The 20,971-nt window shown below is 42.0% G+C and overlaps 1 protein-coding gene across 1 annotated transcript in view; it reads left to right on the top strand.

The window, feature by feature from the left end:
- Window positions 1-4,499: 4,499 nt before the first annotated feature.
- LOC116990913 (cadherin-6-like) overlaps window positions 4,500-20,971 on the top strand; it is a 222,509-nt gene continuing 206,037 nt past the window's right edge. The window contains exon 1 of the mRNA XM_033049068.1: window positions 4,500-4,994. The gene's annotated coding sequence lies outside the window, so the exon portion shown is untranslated. The remainder of the gene's footprint in view (window positions 4,995-20,971) is intronic.

Genomic DNA, 20,971 nt, shown 5'->3' with positions numbered 1-20,971 from the left:
ATTACAAAGAAATTAACCATGTCTTCAGAATTAAATTTCCCTGTTTTTATCCATCTCTGTTGTAGCTTCTCTACAGCAATATCATTCCTGTAATCTAATGTCCAGAATTTGAACAAAGTTGTCTACCTCTGAGAACCCTGCAAAAACAACTTACCTGCTTGCCTGTTCATATTCTACACATTTTTCTAAAAAGAGTGTCCTATATACCACCTTGACTACCTTATCTACATGTCTCATATGACCAAGGATCACTCGCCCTCCTTTTATTTCTTTCTCTGTCTCACTCTGTCCCCAGCTCTCTCTCTTGCTCCTTTTCTCGCAACCCCCATTCCCCACTCTCACCCATAGGTCATGCAGGCTGTGCCGAAAAATGTTGAAGATAACCCTGATCACCATGTTACAAATCGTGGCCATTAACCTCTATCAGGATCACCATGAGCATCCAGAAAATGGAATGATGACACTAATTATAGCTATCTAAACAAATCAAAGCACTGTACATATATAAATCATTTTCTTAATGTAGAGGTGAGACCTCTTTGGCAGTGCAAGACACTTCATCAAAATGTTCTGGCCTTCAGTAGTATACATTCAGAAAATTGCTCTGCACCCCTTCAAATATTAATTAGCCTCAGATCCATTTTAAAATGAAGGTGGAATCCATACAGGGCAGTCTATTACCGGGAGTTACTGAAGCACTCCACCTGTTCTGAGTAAATAATGAATTAGAAGACATTATGTGGAAACAAGGAACTGCAGATGCTGGTTTACAAAAAGAAGACAACAAAGTGCTGGAGTAGCTCAGTGGGCCAGGCAGCATCTCTGGAGAACATGGATAGGTTCCCTCGGTTCTTTCTGGTCCCGACACGAAACGTACCTGTCCATGTTCTCAGGGGATGCTGTCTGACCCGTTGGGATATTGCAGCATTCTGCTGTCTTTTTTTAAATTTAGAAGGCATTTACTGTCTGACCATCTATCTCACTCAGTGCTTTACTGGGCACCTGTAAAAATCCTAGTATGTCTATAGATAGACACAAGATGCTGGAGTAACTCAGCAGGACAGGCAGCATATCTGGAGAGAAGAATTGATTGACATTTTGGGTCAAGACCCTTCTTCAGACTTGTATGTCTAAAGTTCGACTTCCGTATGGTGCCTGCATTTGTTAAACCAGTAATCCGTGTGGTTAATCAAGTCTCATACCGTGCCAAACATTTCAATAGACAATAGACAATAAACAATAGATTTCAATTTTTTTTAAAGAAAACATTGCCCAGTGCTCAGCTGTGCTGCATAGAAGATATTTGGATTGATTCCCATTCTCTGATGTAGCTGACCTCTGCTTGACAGTCATGAAAGGAGCTATAGCAGGATGTTCCAAGGGTTTCCATTCCTACTTGTTCTGTACCTATCCCAAGTTAATCAGTATGTGTGTATGGATCTGGCCGGGTACAAGATCAAACTCAGACATCTTATATGGTTGAATAGTATGACAACAGTTGCTATGCAGATTCCCATTTGAATAACTATTTTGACTCAAGTCTGGAAGCCTTTTCAGTCTCCATAGATGCATATTCCAAAAGGAATCCTTTCTGAAAGGCGTTGATATGGAGTGCCAATGAACAGAAACTCTGTTGATGACTAACCACTTGTTCCCAGAAATATTGATTCTACGTCTGCATCTTTCCAATTCCTATCACACAGCGAGCAAAGCTATGAAGTCTCCAAACCAAAAGGAAATTAATCATACTTTTATTTCAATAACAGCTTGTCCTTTTTAATGTTATTAGATTCCTTAAATGTTTCATACAAGCATCATTAAACAACATTTTGACAGAAAGTCACAGACGGCCAGATGACCAAAAGCTGGTCAAAGAGAGAGTGAAGCAGAGAGCGGAATCCCAGACCCGACAGTGGGCAAATGCTGGATATGGTGGAAGAATTATAATCAGTTATGTGTAACTGAAGGAGACATGAAGGGTTACAGAGCTAAAGCTTAGAGGACAGAGGGAATTTTGAATCGTAATCAGTGTAAAACTGTTGTTGATTTAAAAAAAATATTTGTTTGAATTTAATTTGGCATTATTCTGAATCCTTAAAGTTTGTTCATATTCAAGCTTCACCAACTCTGTTAGGTTCACAACTATGTACAGATTAGAAATGACGCTTAAATGTTGCTCATTCATTTGAAATATATTGAACTCACAGTTAATGACAGCACAGTTTTGAGCCATTTGTGTTCTCTCCCCTGCGTAAAGATAATTTGTGTTATGTAAGCAACCTGTTTTCCCACATATTCAGTCATTCAGCGTTCCACATTCTCAGAGCAGCTAGTTTTGTTTTAGAACAATCATATATCCAGCATCCAAAATAAAATATAACTTCAGTTCGAGTATAATTTTGGGTCATTTAAATTTAGTGAAACATGTTCCAAAATGTAAACTGTTTTGTATTGTTATGCTTGAGTGCATTCTACTAAATAATAGAAGTAGCTTGTAATAGGTAGTTATACTAAACATCTGGTGAATGTATAGCCAGTGCTGCAACACTGAATGAAGAGCAGTGCTTGTGCTTTTAATGTGTATTATTGCTGATAGGAGCTCCACAATCAATGGGCAGTATAAATTAAAGAGATGGATGGACAGAAAAATACCAGCTGGTCTGTCAACTTTCCCCATAGCATGATAGTCAAGCCAGACAAACATAACTAAAAACTCTTCCCACTCATTGCCAACCCCTTACTCGCCAATCACACTGTCTGGTTCCCTGATAGATCCAGGAGAAGGAGAAATAAACAGGTTTGGTAAGGGAAGAAATAATTCTAAAAATATATCCTTAATCCCAGTCCAGCAGACTGTGTATAACAAGTGTTACTAATAAAGACACTTGTCTACTCGATGAAGCATTAATTAAAATGGTGAATGGAGCCTAATAAGCTTCCATACCCTTGGACATGCCACATACCACCAAAGCAGATGATTCTGCCCCATGCCTACAGTGGCACACACTTCCAATGTCAGCATTAACACATAGGTGGCTCAAGGTTGAAATTAGCCATGGTGTGTGTTGACTCAAATGAGTCCACCCACCTCCCCCAGCCCACCCTTGATTCTGATCGTTTTCGTTTTGATTCTCATGCTCGAAAGATCTTCAGGGGTTGTCAGGAAAGATACACAATGCATCCAAAAATTGCTTGCCAATTACACATTTCAAATATGCAGGCAGATGCAATAAAGTGAATTGCCTTGCAGTGGATAGAAGTGGGCAGACAGCTGGTAATGGGAGAGCAGCCCAGGAATGGTTTAGTCCAATAAAAAAAGCAGCTTAAAATGTAAAAGTTTAATAACAGGAGTGACTCCAATTAAATGCTGCAGAATGGTTTTGGATTATCATCAGCCATTCAGCTAATAGGAATACTCTCTTATATGCTGTGAACTGTGCCAATGATCTAGCACCAGAGTAATGCTGCATGAGCTATTAAGCGGAGTGACCTTTCAATTAGTTCCGTTTTTTTTCGTGCTAAAGTTAGCTCTTCCGCGGAGAGCATCGGTGAAAGCGCTGTGGCAACCTCTGTGTCAACCAACAGTCTGATTTTGCTTTAAAAAATCCTTTATAATGAAATAAATAACTTTTCTCCTCCCTTGCACGCATTTTGTTTTTGTTCTGTCTGCTCCTTTCAGTGAATTAAGACAGAGAAAGTAAACTGTCATTGAATGCCGAGAAAAGAAACAAAAACAAAAAAAAGGATGCTCACAAAAAAATTCCCGGAGTACCCAGCTGCCTTTGAAAAACAAGACATGTGCTCCAAGGGACCGTGCCCTTGGTACATGACTTAGATTCAGTCTACTGACATGAAGTGTCGTGGGAATAAAAATCGGAAATTCTGGAAACGCTAGGGGGTTCATTCGGATACAGAAAAAAACTATTTAGTTCCGCAGAGGGTTAACCAGTGGAAGCATGTTGCGCAGGATTACTTTACAGCTAAATATTTATATGCCAGGCAATTGAAATAAGTCATTTAGTGCAAAACTATTTTCTTGGTAAGATTCTATGAATATATTAGTTCTTTAGCCACAGATTTCTATGAATAAAGAAATAATGTATTCCCAAAATAATTGGATGTTTTCCATCTAAATGTTATTGTGCTTTTTTTTGCATATTTGATTTGCCCCCTATGAATAAAGAGAATGCACATGCCTTAAGGGTGCACTACAGAGACCTGCTGCTATTGAAACCGTGTTTTGATCAACAGTCTGCTGGGTTCTGGTCCGATTCAAAGCAAGTGGGAGAAGCATAGATCATTCCATCCGAGTGGGGCGAAGATGCCTGATCCGAAAATGATTTACAATTCGTGGGCACTTTCGCCGTTTGTTATCGCAATTCGCGAAAGAAAGCTGATTCTAAAGTAGCGGGGGATGAGGTAAAAGGAGGAATGCGATCGCTTAGGACTTCAAACGGGGGGAGGTCAATCCATCAGTGTGCATATGTGTGTGTAGATGTGTTTTGGAAGGGTGGGGGAGGACGCAGAGGGAGGCTCTTATAACAGAAAGCTCTTCACTATAACACTCCCACTGAATTCACTTGCAAATTCCTCAACCCTGAAAGACACAGGATTCCCAGTGCCCCCTCGCCCGTGCAGAGCACAGACTGCACAGCTAGCATACAGTCCTCTCACTCCTTCGGGCGGATGTTATTATTAATAATAATCAAAGAACCGAATGGTCACCAATCAGCAAGCTGACGGGCAGAGACCCCCCCTCCCTCAACACCCTCTCTTCTCTGTCTCTGTCTCGGCTGCGGGTCGCTGCTTCCAAGTGCCAAATAAAGGAGAGAAGCTACGAGCAGATGCCTGAACTAGACAGAACAAGAAGTCAGTCTTAACATCCTAAAGCAACCGCAGCACCAAACAGCACCAGGGGCAGGAGCACCTTACTTGACAGTACCCCGGCCAGCCAGCTCAAGTGATAGACTACCCGATAGAAGTGCGAGTTAGAGGTAAGTGCTTTAACCCTGGTTATCGCGGCGGGGGCTGTATGTTAAATGTTTTCTGGCGGTTAACAGAGATAACCCGGGGGGGGGGGGGGGGTAATAATTTGTGTCCCCCTCTCTGTCCTTTGTTACGGCGTAGAAACAGCGGTCGTGATCGCCGCGGCTGTTACACAACGCATCTTCCAACGTGTCTGTGATCCAGCCGCCCCCGGCAGCTTTCCAATGCAGCGGCGGCTGTCGTGGGGACACTTGTCGGGGCACGGTTCCGGGCAGCGGGCTGGAGTTGGCTGTGCACATTTGCGCCAAAGTGGCTCGTTTGCGTGCTGCCGAGTCGGAATGGTTGCTGCGTGTTCCGGCTCAACTTTAATAGTTTGTGTTAATTCTCCGCACCTTGTGATGCACATGCAGGGAGGCTAGGGCACCGTGACATCCTCAGGATGGTCTTTGTATTATTGTGCGGGGAAGTAGGCATTAGTGTGTCTCCCTCCACCAACACACTCACCAAAAACAAATGCCCTGGTACTGAGGCGAAGCAGACGAGCAGTGTGGGTGGGATGTGTAGAGATATTGGGAGGGGAGAGGGGGGGTAGGCTGCCCGAGGTACATCGGTGTCCATGTCTCTACCCAAGGTCAACCCGGCGTATGAAGAGCAACATGCGGTGAAGTTGGGGGACAGAAGGCAACCTGAGCTGCCCCCGCCGTGGAGCCCACCCAAAATACGGCGGAGTTCACCACGGGCGGGGTTTGTTGCTGCCAGGTGCTGGCTTCATCACTTTCCAGCTCACACACACATCATTAGTATGTATATGGATGTTGGTGTGTGCGGTGTCTGTGTGTGCGTGCGTGCACTTAGCACACAATCTGCAGTGTTTATAGATATCTTACATTATGGGAGGAGAGATATCGGTGCGTGTCTAGCCTCGAGTACACACAACGATTGGCAGAAAGACTGGTTTCCCGTATTGATGAGGCTCGGCACGCCGCGGCCGCGACCGCGACAACACCGGTTTACTTTCTGTAATTGTTTTTGTTTTTACTGTGAAGCCTTTTACATTTTCGCCTAACTTCGACCTCAGCTGCGCTAGAAACGATAGTGGCGGGTGCCGCCTTGCGACTTGGCTGGGTTGTCAGGCGGTGTAAGCGACCCAAGTGCGGATCAGACATCCCAGTGAATGTCAAGTCCCAGGGGAGGGAGTCACTAACCGGCTTGGTTTAACTTGCTGGTGATTTAACCCTTGCTTGGTCCTGGGACTGCAGTGTGACCGGATTCCTCCTCTTCTCAGAAAATTGTGGAGTGGTGGCTCTGCAGAAGACCGCTCGGCCCATTGTACCCGTACCGACTCTTTAACAAAAATCTAGTGTGCTGTATTAATGCTTCCAATGAGAGGAGAGAAATACATCAACCGGGATATGCTTCAGTTATAAACAGGGTGCCCTAAAACAGGGCGCATTGAGACGTGGGTGCAAGGGACACGCCGGTGCTATCTATTGTCCATTGGTTGTCGGTGGAGCTGTCCTGCGAGACGCTGATAATCGAGTGTTTGCTGAGGAGGGTGATTGCTTGGTTCATCGGTGTAGTACATGTCAACTCCGGTTGAAAAGAGAGTGATACATACCTCGCTTCTCCGCAAGGAAATAAATTCGTGTGTTTCAAGTGGGCTATTTCCAGTCAGCCGTGGGTTGGTTCTCCGTAGGGATAGTAAGGTATTTGGTTAACCGGAGCAATTTTGAATGAGATGAGATGAGACCGCGCAGAAGTGACTCGGCGTGAACACACAGCAAGTGTTTTAACCCATTCCGCCGCTGCGTGATAGGCTGCATTCCTCCAACCACTGTATATTCACACCTCCCGTGCTGTGCCGTGCCTCCTCTGCTCAGTACCAAAAGTCTTCAAACATATTTACTCTCCTATCTCCCTGCATCTCTCAACAGACTGTTGTTCTACAGCAAGTAAGAATGTCATTGTTCTAACTGGGACATATGACAATAAAACACTCTTGACTTGACATCTCAAGATTACATGGCAAAAATTAACTTTCAGCAGTAAAGTATTAAAGGCTTTGTTAACTTAGACTTGGATTCATGTTTTATTTTTAGCCGTGGTTCTCAACCCCCTCGGTCCACCGCTTTGGGAGCATGGTTATCGATACAGTAATGTTCACCTTTTAGGCTTTGAGCTGTTTAAATTAATCCTTCTGACTCTGTTGTGTCTACGTTGTATAGAATCTAAAAAAAAACAGAAGCTTAATTATAGCTCAGACGAGACTTAAATCAAGATTGATGTGTACGACAATAATGTAATGCCTATTATCCAAACAAGTCGCTCTTCCTGCTCTCCCGCTGAGACTCGCAATGATTGAAGAAGGTTAGGCGCACACGTTGCAGACGTTAAACGGCAGGTGCTTGGATCCGGGCTGACATTACAGCCATGGGACTGTGTAGACCAAGTGGTGCTTCCAGCGACTCAAGGGGTAATGCAATAATTTGCCCGTAGAATTGTAAAAAAATAATAATTGCCAAATATTTTGTGTGACCATATTTATATTTGTAATTATCAAGAAGGGCAGTGCTTGTAATGGTTGTGAATGTTCCTGATAAATGAGGCCTCCAATATGTTCCTGCTACTGGTACAGCCGGTGAATTATTTCAGGGTATTTTAACTTGTTGCCTCGAATTTTCCATGTCACATTCTGGATGGCAGTTTATGAAGCACTGTAAGGACTTGGTTAAACAGAGATGTATATTCATTTACTTTCATATTATTTGCTCTTTTCTAATTCTAATGATGCAATAACCTAATTTAGTTTTGTTAATCATTTAATATGTTTCAGTTTGAGTAAATATGAATGTGCCTGAGATTGAGATATTGTATCCTAAATATTACATGGCAACTTGTATTTTTATTTTATTTCATGTTGTGGTTGAGATATGTCTGCTGTTATATTACCTTGGATGGCTTTGATTTTTTTTTCTGTATGGTGTATTGTGCACACTTTTGAATGTAATTTCAGTAATACAATTGCAAATGTATTTCAGTAATATGCATAGGAAAAAATAACTTCATTACTATTGTCACTGTAAACCAATCCAGGCAAACAGTGATTCACAGTTCATAGTCTCACTGTTGACATAATGTTGAAGAAGGTTCTTAATATGTCATGGGCATAGGAAGAAAATCTTGCTCCACGGAATTAACTGTGCACAGCTGGGACTCATAAGATATGGGACTCTATTTTCCACTGAGAACCATGAATCGAGAAAAGCCTATATCATAAATTCAAAACAGTTCACAATTATTTACTTCAACTGGACACTTTTATAATTAGAATCAGATCACAGTAGCAATACAAATTACACGCATTGTTATATTGCGCACTTTTTTGTGTTAATATTTTAACATGGTAGGTAAATAATGTAAGGCAAAGAGCATATGATTTTACGCGATAGGTCTGTATCAAGGGTGTGAGGGTGTTGCATTTGTAGGGGGAAAATTGGTAACATTGATTGTATTTTACGCCTGTTACTTGGAAAGACTTTGTAAGCCTGTAAACCTTCCAAAGAAGCATTCTAATCCCAAGCACTAACAGAGGTACTAAGTTATTAACACCAAAACCTACTCCAACAAACAGAATTTTGAGCTCCATAATTCTCCTAATATTCTGATAGCTCAAATAGTCATGCAGTAGTCCCAAATGTCATGGCTTGCTATAGATACAATAATGGAAAGTATCCTAAAAAATCATGCTGATTTAAAGACTGTTAAGGAGGGTTTTATCAATGACCATGGAGCAAAATGTTATTGGAAATAAAGCAGAGCATTATTACGTACATTGTGGATTAGTTGGGAGATTTCCACATGCTTGTTGCAAGAGACTGGGTAAATTGTAAATTTAAGCACATAGATTTGAAGTGGAATGTTTATACCTCAATCCAGAGTCTAATAATAGCTACTGTGCATGGCATTAAGGACATTTCCTGCAAATCAAGGAGAATGAAGAGTAATCGTGATTTGCTGGGGAAGTAGAGGAGAAAGTAGCCAAGCCAAGCATTCTGAATTGATTGGCAATTGGTTAACTACCTGCTAATTTTCAGCTTGCCCTGCAGAACTTCTATTCCCAGTTCAGTGTTTCAAGTATCTTCTATTTTTGGTCCAGATTTTCAGCATCTGTACTAATTGTACAATTTGAGGAGGGGGGGGGGGGGGGAGGGAGGGAGGGGGTGGGGGGTTGAGTCCACTTCCATGTCGCAATGAAATAAAACTATGTAAACCCAAACATAAATAAGTAAAGCGATGTTGCTACCTTTTAAGTGCATATATTGAAAAGGGGACTTTATTCAAGAAGTTACCGAAGATATTGTTAGTTTATCAATTGCATTGAAATTTAACAGCAGATCAGAGCTAAATTACGTTGTTTTTATTTGAACGGGGTAAAAGTGGAAATGGGATTATGCGCGATGATACGTTCGCAATATTCGTATGAGTTCAGAATGGTCTCAAAAGACGTTGAAGATTCAAAAATCCAGGTAGCATCTGCCGGGGGAAAGCGGATTCCTAGCAATTCCCAAAGTGGTGGTTGCTAGGAGCTATAGTATTTTGCTGCTATGATGCCGAGTAATTCCATTAGTGGGTGTTGTGGAGTCCGTTCTTGCATTGCCAAGTGATTGCATGACATACACCAAGTGTAGCAATATCTATTGGGAGCTATGCCACAACAAAACCCCAGTCCCCGACTATCCCAATTGCTTCCCCACATGAATCCCAATGAATCCCAAAGGCTTCCTCGTTTTAAAGTCCCTTTCTTCGGGAGTTGAGGAACCACGAGAACACCTGGTTTAAGACGCAGCTGCTTAAGGAAATCAAAGAGGAAAGAGACCCTGTGGATCCGTTTCATCCAATAATCCACTTCTTTAAAAGCGATACTTGGAATAAAATATTGCTGCAGAGCTGTTTTCATATGTGCAGTGCAACCAGATGAACGTTGCAAACAGCTGTGGACCTCTTTCAAGGATTTGGACGATGCGTAGGGACACAATAATAGCATGCAAACACCGAAGTCCCACGATAAACGTATCTGGAGGTTCTTTGAAAGGTAAACGAAGGCAAGTTATTATTCTCATTTGCGGCTGTTTGGATTTAGCCCAGACATCTTTGACAAGGGAGAGTGGTACTAAGTTCCTTCAGATTTGTTATGAAGTGCAGGGATTCGGCAGTGGTAGTGTTTGTAGCCGCTTGCCCTTTCACAAGCTTCCTGACCAATGTCTGGCACACAATCCTCCCAGTCAGTGAGTGCGACAGTGGACAGCCCCGATGGCTGTAGATAACACAGTAGATCCTGTACAGTTATTTCTCTTAGGCGAGGCTATAGGGATATGGCGGCGCACCTATCCTCGCCCCCACATCCTTTGCACCCGCAAACAGCTCGGAGGAGAGACCGAGGTGTTTGGGTTTGATGGGTAGACCAAGCGGGCACGGCAGAGTGTATTGCCTCCATTTCGAGAGAGCGCATGTGGAGAGTTTCTCACTCCGCAGGGAAGGGAGAGGTGCCAAATTAATCCCCGGGGCGCTTATACGCCTGCGAACTATCTGCAGGGACGGCGTGTAAAGCAGGGAGGTGAAAGAAACAAACAGTTTTGGCAGAGGTGGTGTGAAATTTGGTCACCAGCCTTGTCCAAGAAAGCTCCACCCATTCGAGCAATCCTGGAGCAAGATAAAAACCCATTGTTGCCAGCCCAGAGTCTCCAACTAATTTCATTTGCAAATTTAACTCGGGTTTGGGCAAACATCCCGGCCATCAGTGATTTCAACGCGCATTAATGCACGTGTCTCCCAAATTCAAACCCCTGGTTGTGGTGAACAGGTACCCAAACAACACGCAGCTTTAATTTTAATCTTAAACAAGCCGTTTGCCCCCCTCTATGCCTTCTTCCCTGTCGGCTATTTTGTCTTTGGTCCCATTTGGTAATGTGTGTGTGTGTGTCCGTAAACATTTACGCTAGCTGTTTGCAAACGCGAATGGTTTGTTTCACAGACTGGGAGCTTTGGTTGGGGATTGAAATTGACAGGATGCTAATCATCCAGCCGCACTCCCGGCTGCAAAGAGTGAAAGCCTTGGCTTGCTTCTCGGAGCACCGCTCACACAATCAGCCGGATCATGAAGACACATGACAACTATAAAATCCTGCAGAGAAAATGTATTGATATATCAGCGTGTTTATACAGTGGAAGGCGAGATAAGGCGCTTGCAATCTCCGGCGTGTCTGTCCTTCCCTGTCTCTGCTCCTGTGCATCGGTATTCATCCTTTTGCATTCTTCTCCAACGCGGGGGGTCCGCGGATCCAACTGCTTCTAATTTGTAACACACGAAGCAGTTACATTGTATTGTTCAAGCAGTTTATTAACCTTATCAGGACCGAGGTTTCTTCACCTTTTCAAATACATCCTTTCGTCCGTTGCTTGTGGCCGGATATATTTTACAGAGAGTCAAACATAGCCTGGCTGTAGCAAGTTAGCAAAACTCCTTCAATCTTTCACTTGCTTAGTTCACTCACGGTGGGGTTTCTGCTCCGTTGACCGTGAAGACTGGGAATTCCGGTCTTATTGGGATTCATAGTTTCGGGTAGTCTTTATTCGGCGATGTAATGTGACACGAATCGCTTTCATTTGACAGAAAGGAAACGTTAGTGGCAGTGGATGCCCGTTCTCGTGGCGAGGGCAGGGAGTCTCAGACGGAGAAAAGAGAATAAATGGGAAGGAAACAATAACTGGGACCAGGCTTGATAGGGTGGTTTACAACTCTGGTACTTTGAACTGATGTTCCCGAGATATCTGTGGCTATGGCGCGAAGTTAAACAAGTCAACAGAAACGTACTTTGAGGAATAATTCATGACATTTTTCAGCACTTTAAGCAGTGCATGGCGCATGGAACTTTCAAGTAAATGGGTGTAAAGTGAGAAACTAAAGAAGGGTTTGGAAGTCCGCAACGAAAAGAAGTTTAGTTAAGAAAAGACCAAAGTTTGACCCACATTATCTTCCTATAGCCCTGTCTAGATTTAAAAGCAAGTGTAGACATTCTAGTCACTCAGCTGCCCGATGTTCCATGACCCAGAAGGTCAGACAATGTCAGTGGTGGAAACATTCAGACAGCAACTTGGCAGAAGGTATTTGGCATTTTCCACAGATTTACACCTAACAGACATCATGATTTCTGCTTCCTTTGCATTTTCTAGGACCAGTTTACATTTGAAGAAAAAACAAATCTTCGTCCGAAGTAGATGTTGATGCAAGGGTGTCTTTAAAAGGAGTTTGGCTCCCTCCTGTGGTTGAATCGTTTGTTCTTTGAATGCTAAATTAATAGTCAGAATGTTTTTTTCAGATAATTATCAGAAGGCTTTTTTTTCTGACCCAAGCACATTGTCAATAACTGGAAGGCAGGAGCAAAGAAAGCTGCATTGAAGAGCTATTGGGTTTTTTTCTTCCAGAAAGCACATTGGTTGAATTAAAGAACAGGGAAGATAGATAGTGCAACAGCATCATAGTATATCAAAACACACAGTGAGGTCAGAAGCAAAATTGTACCAAGTTTGTGGAGCTGAAACAGGATTTTTTTTAAATGTTCGACGTAAGCACTCCAAAGCTACTTATTGTCCATTTACCAACCAATGATCTGAAATAGAATGACCTTCAGAGATCTGATGTGTGCACCATGACCAGGATGTATTACCCACATGACCTTTAGACTTTAGAGATACAGCGTGGATACAGGCCATTTGGTCCACCGAATCCATGCCAAGCAGTGACCATCCTGTACGCCAGCACTATCCTACACACTAGGGACAATTTACAATTTTTACCAAACCCAAATTAACCAACAAACCTGTACGTATTTGGAGTGTGGGAGGAAATCAGAGCTCCCGCTGAAAACCATGCAGTCACAGAGAGAACGTACAAACTCCGTAGTGACAACACCCATAATCAGGATCGAACCCGGGTCCCTGGCACAGTGGTGCAGCAACTCTACCACTGCACCACTGTGCCAACCTGACACAAGGTATAAAGTAGTTGTTCTTGCTGGTGTATTGATGGTATTGATTTACTGATGAAAATTACACTTGCACTTTCATCTAGGTGTCTTGCTAAAGCACCGTACAAACACTATAATAATAATAATAAATTTTATTTAATGGGCGCCTTTCAGACATCTCAAGGACACCTTACATAGTAATCGGAATAACATAAAATCGGAATATAACAAGTAATAAAGACATCACAGAGACACAAATTAAAAACAGAATTCAATCCAAAAACAGAAAATCAAAAACACAGTGTGAAGAGAGAGCAGCGGCAGCCAAAGCGCGCCAGCGTCCACTCTCTCTTCACGGCAGCCATCTTGGACACAGACCCACAGGGCTACAATTAGACAAAAAAATCATCCCCCCACAGTGGATAGCACTGTGGGGGAAGGCACAATGTCCAGTCCCCACCCCAAGTTCACCCCAAAGTCAGGCCTATTGAGGCCACCGCAGTTGCCTCTACGGAGGCCCGATGTCCCTGGCCGTTCTCACCGGGTGGTCTTGCCCCGGCGTCGGGAGAGTCTTTTCGGCGGCTGGGCCACCTGGAACGGCCGCTTCCTGGCTGGAGCTCGCGGCTGCCGAAGCCGACAAGGCCGCTGTCCAGTGCTGCCAATTCTCTCTGTCCTTGGTTGTTTGCATGAGACACAAGAAATGAGGAGATTTAATTAATGGGATTTTAAAAGAGATGAGTAAATGAAGGTGTTATCACAGTGAAATTAAAGCAAAAGGCTGAGAAATTTGCAGTGGGTCAGTCAGTGTCCACAGAGGGAGAAAGAGAGTTAACATTTCAGGTCAATCAACAATTGAGACTAGAATAAAAATGAATAAACCAATGAAAAAACTTTGGGGGTGGAGGACTGAGTGGAGAAGACAGTGGGACACTTCTGTGATCGAGTGGAGACCAAGATTGTCCAGGTGACACAATGTCCTCGAAGCCATTCAGTTAATGGGTGAATTTAGAGAGAAGAAACCATATCAATCAAACGTACTGAAACAATAAAATGAAGAAAATAAGTGCTAAAAATCTGAAACAAAGGCTAATGATGCAAATTCTTAAGATCGGGCAGCAGGAGAGAGGAATGCTGAACAAACTCATTATTAGATAATGTATATTATCGTCAGTTATTACATAACCTTGGTAATTGATAATGTTTTCATGGTTTTCTATATTTATGCTGCTGAGCCACTGCTTGTTTATTATCGTTCAAACGCCACCAGTTATTTATGGGTTATGTTTGTTCACCAGGGATTTAACATTTGACAGCATGGAAAATATATTTTGTTTGGTGGATATAGCAAACTGGTAGTAATTGTGACCCTTCCATATTATCCCAACATTTAAAAAGGTCTAATTTTGCTAAATATGTCATGGTGGAATACTAATTCAATAGATCCAGCTTCAAATATCAGCTAGCCTACAACCTTTCCACCATTTATGATTGTGGCAAGGTTTATATTGATGATGACAATGAGATTTTTATTCAGATAATTCTCTGTACCCCAGCCATTTTAGAAAAGCCCCTTTCATATTAATTTGTTCTAATGAACTCAATAATGAAAGTTTATGTCAAGCAGTTGCAGAAAGCAATCAATCCGTCAGCTTTTGCAGTGTGTGAAAAGTTAAGAAAATTGCAGACCACTTAGTAATTAATTGCAGGATATACTTATTTATTAGTGACACTTGACTCTTTTATTGGTGTTGTTGCGGCATTACTTTTGGGTTTATATTAACTTGCTGACTTCAACCTGACAATACAGGTTGCTTAACAGTACAATTTCAGTTGTTAATTTTGCCATCCATAACGTGATTTTTTATTACAGTATTTCTTTTAACTTTTAATGAATGTGAACTTTAAGAGGATTGTCATTCTGTTGAGATCAGCTACAAGAAGAGAAATATGTGGACTTTAACCTTCATTTCTCTTTTTTTTAAATCTAAGCAATCGCCTTTTATTGTGTTTGAGGATAATTCAATGTCAGATGCTGTGCTTGTAATATGATGATTGCCGGCAAGTAGTATCATCTGTAAACACACCCAGCGACAAATGAAAGCATGTTATGATTACAAGACAAGAAAGAGTTGAATAAGAAATGTTCAAGTATTTTTCCAGTTAAGAATCGATCTGTGAGGGGATTTCTCTACACTGTTTTTTCGGTTAAGGTCTTTTAAACAGTGGATATCAGTTCCAACCAGTCCACATACCTACGAGAACAGCTAACTCAGAATGTGAACTGCAAGCTTCAAACGGACTGTCAAGACATCCCGTTTTTTAAATGCATTATTTATACACCTTTTAATATGAATGCAGCAGATTGGATAGACAGAGTATTTTGAATTGCCATCACCAGTGATGGCTGTCCAATTAAAAATATGGCAAACCTCCAGTAACCAAAAGAGTAGAAGGATTTGGATGGTAATCCTAAATTCTAACATTGCCTTCAATATGAATGAATTTCAAGAAGATGTATTTGTTAACAGCCATTTGAGAGCTAAGGATGCCACGTGATAATGAAATGATTGAGAACTACTCACTGATATTCAAGAAGCAATGCTACTACTGTTTTGCTAGGGTGCTTTCTCACTTTCAGTTATTCTATAATCGCAACAATATGGAATCATAGATAGGCATAAAAAGCTGGAGTAACTCAGCGGGACCGGCAGCATCTCTGGAGTGGAATGGGTGATGTTTCGGCTTGAGACCCTTCTTCAGACTTGGAATATAATATGGAATCATATCTAAGTGAACTTGCTTTCTGCAACTGTTTGACACATACCTTCATTATTGAGTTCATCAGAGCAATTCAATGTGAAAGGGGCATGTTCTAAAATATACTGACCTCTTTTCTTTCTGAAAGCTCCACAGCAGGGAATAAAGCCACCTGACCAGTTCACTGCTATACCAAGTTCCCTGGTTGCTCAGTACAGCTAAATAAATTATAACTAATGCATTATGCCTTGGAGAGAATGAGGAGGGAGGAAGGATAAACTGAAAAGGTCTCTTTCCTTTGATTTAATTTAAGTTTTCAACATTAAGAACATCCAACGAGACGAAAATAGACAAACACTTTTGTTCACCAACATTCCTGATCAAGACAGAGAGATGTAAATGTCCCGAGACCCTTTCTCATCCTGATCTCTCAATGTGTGAGTAAGGGTTTGTGATATCCTTACAGGAATAATTCTAAGGAGACTATATAACGCACATTGTACCAAAAGAAGGACTGATGGCAGCAACCTGCTTGCTTTCAGGTGCTTGGAAAGTGAATTTGAATTGAATTGAATTGAATTGAATTATCCTTTATTGTCATTCAGACCTTCCGGTCTGAACGAAATTTCGTGCCTTGCAGTCATACATATAATAAAATAACAAAAACACACAATAGACACAAATTTAACATCCACCACAGTGAGTTCACCAGGCACCTCCTCACTGTGATGGAAGGCAAAAGTCTTAAAGTCTCTGTCTCTTCCCTCCTTGTTCTCCCTCTGCCCTGAGGCGATCCAGGCTTCCGTTGCTGTGACCCCGCCAGGTGATGGTAATTCAGTCCTGCGGCCCGGGGTGGTCAAAGCTGCCAAAACTGCCGCCCTCCAGTCCAGCGGACGCAGCTGTATTTGCGGGAGCTCTGGAAAAACAGGTCACCAACCTGTGACCTGCGAGCTCCCGACGATGTTGTCCACTGGGCCCATGGCCGAGCCCCCGAATTCAGGTCGCCACCGCCAGAACGCCGGAACGCCGCCACAGACCCGAAGTTGGGCCACTGCCACCGAAACTGCCCCCCCCCCCCCCCCACACACACACACACATACACAACCTCATAAACTAAAATTTAACAAAATCAGGACAAAAGAAAACAACAAAAAAGAAAAAACAGACGGACTGCAGGCGAGCCGCAGCTGCCAGGCAGCGCCGCCACTTCCGGAGTTACACGAAGATGTAAACGTGAAAGCAAACTTCTTGCAAGAGAACATGATGTTATGCACATCATATAATAATAGAGGAAAAATACTTCAGAGTGAAAAGCTCTTCAAGAGCTGTAAAGCATTTTGAAACAGTGCAGTGTAATTGCAAAATGTTCTCTTTTTTCCCCCCAATGTCTCTCACTTGAGTTTGAGTTTAGTTTACTGTCACGTGTTCCTAGGTACAGAGAAAAACTTTTGTTGCATGCTAATCAGTCAGCAGAAAGACAATACATGATTACAATTGAGTCATCCACATTGTACAATTACACGATAAAGGGATTAAGGTAAATAACCTTTCGTGCAAGATAAAGTCTAATAAGGTTTGATCAAAGAAAGTCTGAGTGTCTCCAATGAGGTAGATAATAGCTCAGGACGTCTTTCTTGTTGTTGGTGGAATGGTTCAGTTGCCTGATAACACCTGGGAAGAAACTGTCTCTTCAGGCAGAGATATCAAGTGTTAGGGAGTAAGGCTAAAAGAAACAAAAGACTGGAAATATACAATACAAGGTGTTAGGTAGTATGCAGTACAGTTAGGAAATATACTGTACAAGGTGTCAGTCTGAAGAAGGGTTTCGGCCCGAAAGGTTGCCTATTTCCTTTGCTCCATAGATGCTGCTGCACCCGCTTAGTTTCTCCAGCATTTTTGTGTACCTAAGGTGTTAGGTAGTGTCTGCGGAGCGAGGAACAGTTATTATTCTGCAGAACTATTCCAAGTAGAACTCAAGAACCTGACCAGAAACCTATACACAATTTCTTTCAACAGGCCCTGCTGAGTATTTTGGTCTTACTTGTACTGAGAACACTAGCTCTTTCGGACATCAGTGGCAGCAGATTTTTTATTCTCGGAAACAAAATAAATATACAATAAGAGGATTCAAAATAAATAAACCCTCAGGGATGGATGACATGCAGAATGTGTGGAGCACACTGACAGTTTTTTTTTTACCATTTAGTTGGATCAAAGATCAGTCATTTAGAATAGTTATTATTTACATCTTTACAAAGCTTCTTTAATCACAAAATATAAAACTTTAGATGTTCACCTTGAGAAGGTATTGATGTGTTATCTTCTTAAACTGCTGTCCTAACAGCACAGTTAGGGAAGGCATCCCAGGATTCAGACCTGGTGAGATATTTTCAAGTTAGGATACTCAGAGTCTTGGTGGGAAATCTGCAGGATATTGTGTTCCCATGTACCTACTGCTTTTGTTCACCTCAGTGATCGTGGTTGCCATTGCCCCGGTAATGCTAGTTGCTGTTCAAACCTCCCTGGTGCTGCAATTAGTTTTTTTGTTCCTTGTGGTTTTAACTCCATACTAGATAAGAAGAGTTATCTGTGAGGAGGTTCTTCCAGTCCCGATAGAGAATTTGATGGGTGATTGATGAAACCTATCAGCACTATCTTGCACTCACATCAGGACTCGCTCTCTTTTAAGGCAGAGATAGATAGATTCATGACTCGTATGGATGTCGGGTTATGTGAAGAAGGCAGTTAGGAGGGAGAGATAGATCAGCCATGATTGAATGGCGGAGTAGACTTGATGGGCTGTATGGCCTAATTCTGCTCCTATCATTTATATATTTATGAACTTTTGAACTTTCAGGGAACCTACTAGAGTTCTACTCACCTGAGGGACATTCGTCCTTTAAAACCCCAGGCTAGAAGACTCTATGAATTAAATATGAACACTAGAGATAGGTGTCCTGGAAGTATTAGCAAATATGATTTTATTTTTGATTTTTGAACACGTATTTTTCTGTAATTAGTGAACAATTGGCTGTTTGACTGAGTGAAGAATCCCCTCACTCTCTGGTTGGCTGTTTTAAGATTGAATGCTGTAAGGAGGGATTTTTCAGTCATTTCTGTCAGATTTGTGCCACATTAGCATGGGTCAGTGAGCACACAGGTCTTATGAAAAGGTTTGCAGAGATAAGTTCAACCAGAGTTAGACGAGAAAGCTTTGCAGGTAGAAATGTGAAATTATGGTAATAAAAGAGAAAGTAATGGTGGCTGTAAACTAGACCAGTAGTGGTATTCCCAAATTGAGATCTCTTTGTAATCTTCCCCAAATTCAGTACAGATTTTCATTTCTTTCACAATCCGATGAACCAGTGCTATCTTCTGTTTGTCGTGACATGTTCTCAGTGAACAAATGAACCCATTTTTATCATGGCGTACTTTGTGTGCTAAGCACTTCTCAATATAAGCCTCAACCTTTCAAGAATAGAAATTTAGTTTAGTTTAGAGATACAGTGCAGAAGAGGGCACTTTGGCCCACCGAGGCCGCGCCGACCAGTGATCCCCACACACTAACGCTATCCTACACACACTAGGGACAATTAATAATTTTACCAAGCCAATTAGCCTACAAACCTGTATGTCTTTGGAGTGTGGGAGGAAACCGGAGCACCTGGAGAGAACCCATGCAGGTCACCGGTTTGAATGTACAAACTCCGCACAGACAGCACCCGTAGTCGGGATCAAACCCGGTTCTCTGGCGCTGTAAGGCAGCAACTATATCGCTGCACCACTGTGCCACCCATGGGGCTGGACTATATAAAAAACTATACTCGTATCAAAGCTGCAAATATGTCTTGTTTGACTTCAAAATGACTGTTTTGTAAATTATTCAGTCCGATGGCCAAGGGTAAAACTGATTTGCCCCACTATTGAAACTATTCCTTATGTATTGTATATGGAGTTGAAAATCAATCATTGCTTCTTCTGTTTGCCCTTAATATCTGCTCATCTGGAATTTGTACATACTCAACACTTTAATTTCTCCAGAGGAATAAAGGTATGTTGAGAAAGCATTAACGATTGCAGCTCGATCTTAAAGTATTTTCTGTTCTCAGATGCATACTAGAAAATATGCATCATCCTGCATTTTCCAGAGACTGACCATAATGGCCATTTAATGAATTTGTTTTTGAAGCGGTTGGTATCTCCACATAATAAGTACATGACAGCAAATTATGAAATGTGCCCTTTATTTCCATTCCAGACTCATGATGCCTTTACATGGAAATTAAAATTGAACTTCATTAGCCAAGTAGAAATTAATTTAAACCATATAATGAAATAATATTTGTAGCAATTATGGTTTACTTTCATATTTTTTAAGGAATTAAGGAAATGCTTAGAACATTCAATGTATAATATATGAACATGCATACAATCAAACATACAAATTAATAGCAGGAGAAGGCCACAGTTCATCCAGCAAGGTCAGCATTTACAAGAATGTGTAGGAAGGAACTGCAGATGCTGGTTTAAAGTGAAGATAGACACAAAAAGCTGGAGTAACTCAGCGGGTCAGACAGAGTCTCTGGAGAAAAGGAATAGGTGACGCTTCGGGTGGAGACCATCCTTCAGACTGAAGAAAGGACTGAAGAAGGGTCACAATCTGAAATGTCACCTGTTCCTTTCCTCCATAGATGCTGTCTGACCCGTTGTGTTACTCCAGCATTTTGTGTCTATCTTCAGCATTTACCAGGATCATAGCTGATTTCATTGTGACCTCTACTTCACTGTCCAGTTTACCATCATTTCGCTTACCAAGCATCTTCCGACCTCTGACTTTAAAATATTCAAATAGGATGGCTCAGCAGATAGAACTGCTGCCTCACAGCTCTAACTGAACTAGCATGCTGTGTGTATGGAGTTTGCATGTTCCAAACTGCATGTTTCCTCTGGGTTCTTTTGTTTCCTCCCACAAATTACATTTGTGGAAAGATGGGTGGGTATATGGAATGAGCTGCCAGAGGAGGTAGTTGAGGCAGGGACTATCCCAATGTTTAAGAAACAATTAGGCAGGAACGTTGACAGGACAGGTTTGGAGGGATATGGGCCAAACGCAGGCAGTTGGAACTGGTATAGATGATACATATTAGTCGGCATGTGGACAGGTTGGAGCAAAAAGCCTGTTTCCACGCTTTAAGATTCTATGA

This window comes from Amblyraja radiata, chromosome 2, assembly GCF_010909765.2.
Source record: "Amblyraja radiata isolate CabotCenter1 chromosome 2, sAmbRad1.1.pri, whole genome shotgun sequence".
In the NCBI taxonomy this organism is placed as follows: domain Eukaryota; kingdom Metazoa; phylum Chordata; class Chondrichthyes; order Rajiformes; family Rajidae; genus Amblyraja; species Amblyraja radiata.
The sequence above is the reverse complement of the archived record's forward strand: the minus strand, read 5'-3'. Positions and strand labels throughout refer to the sequence as shown.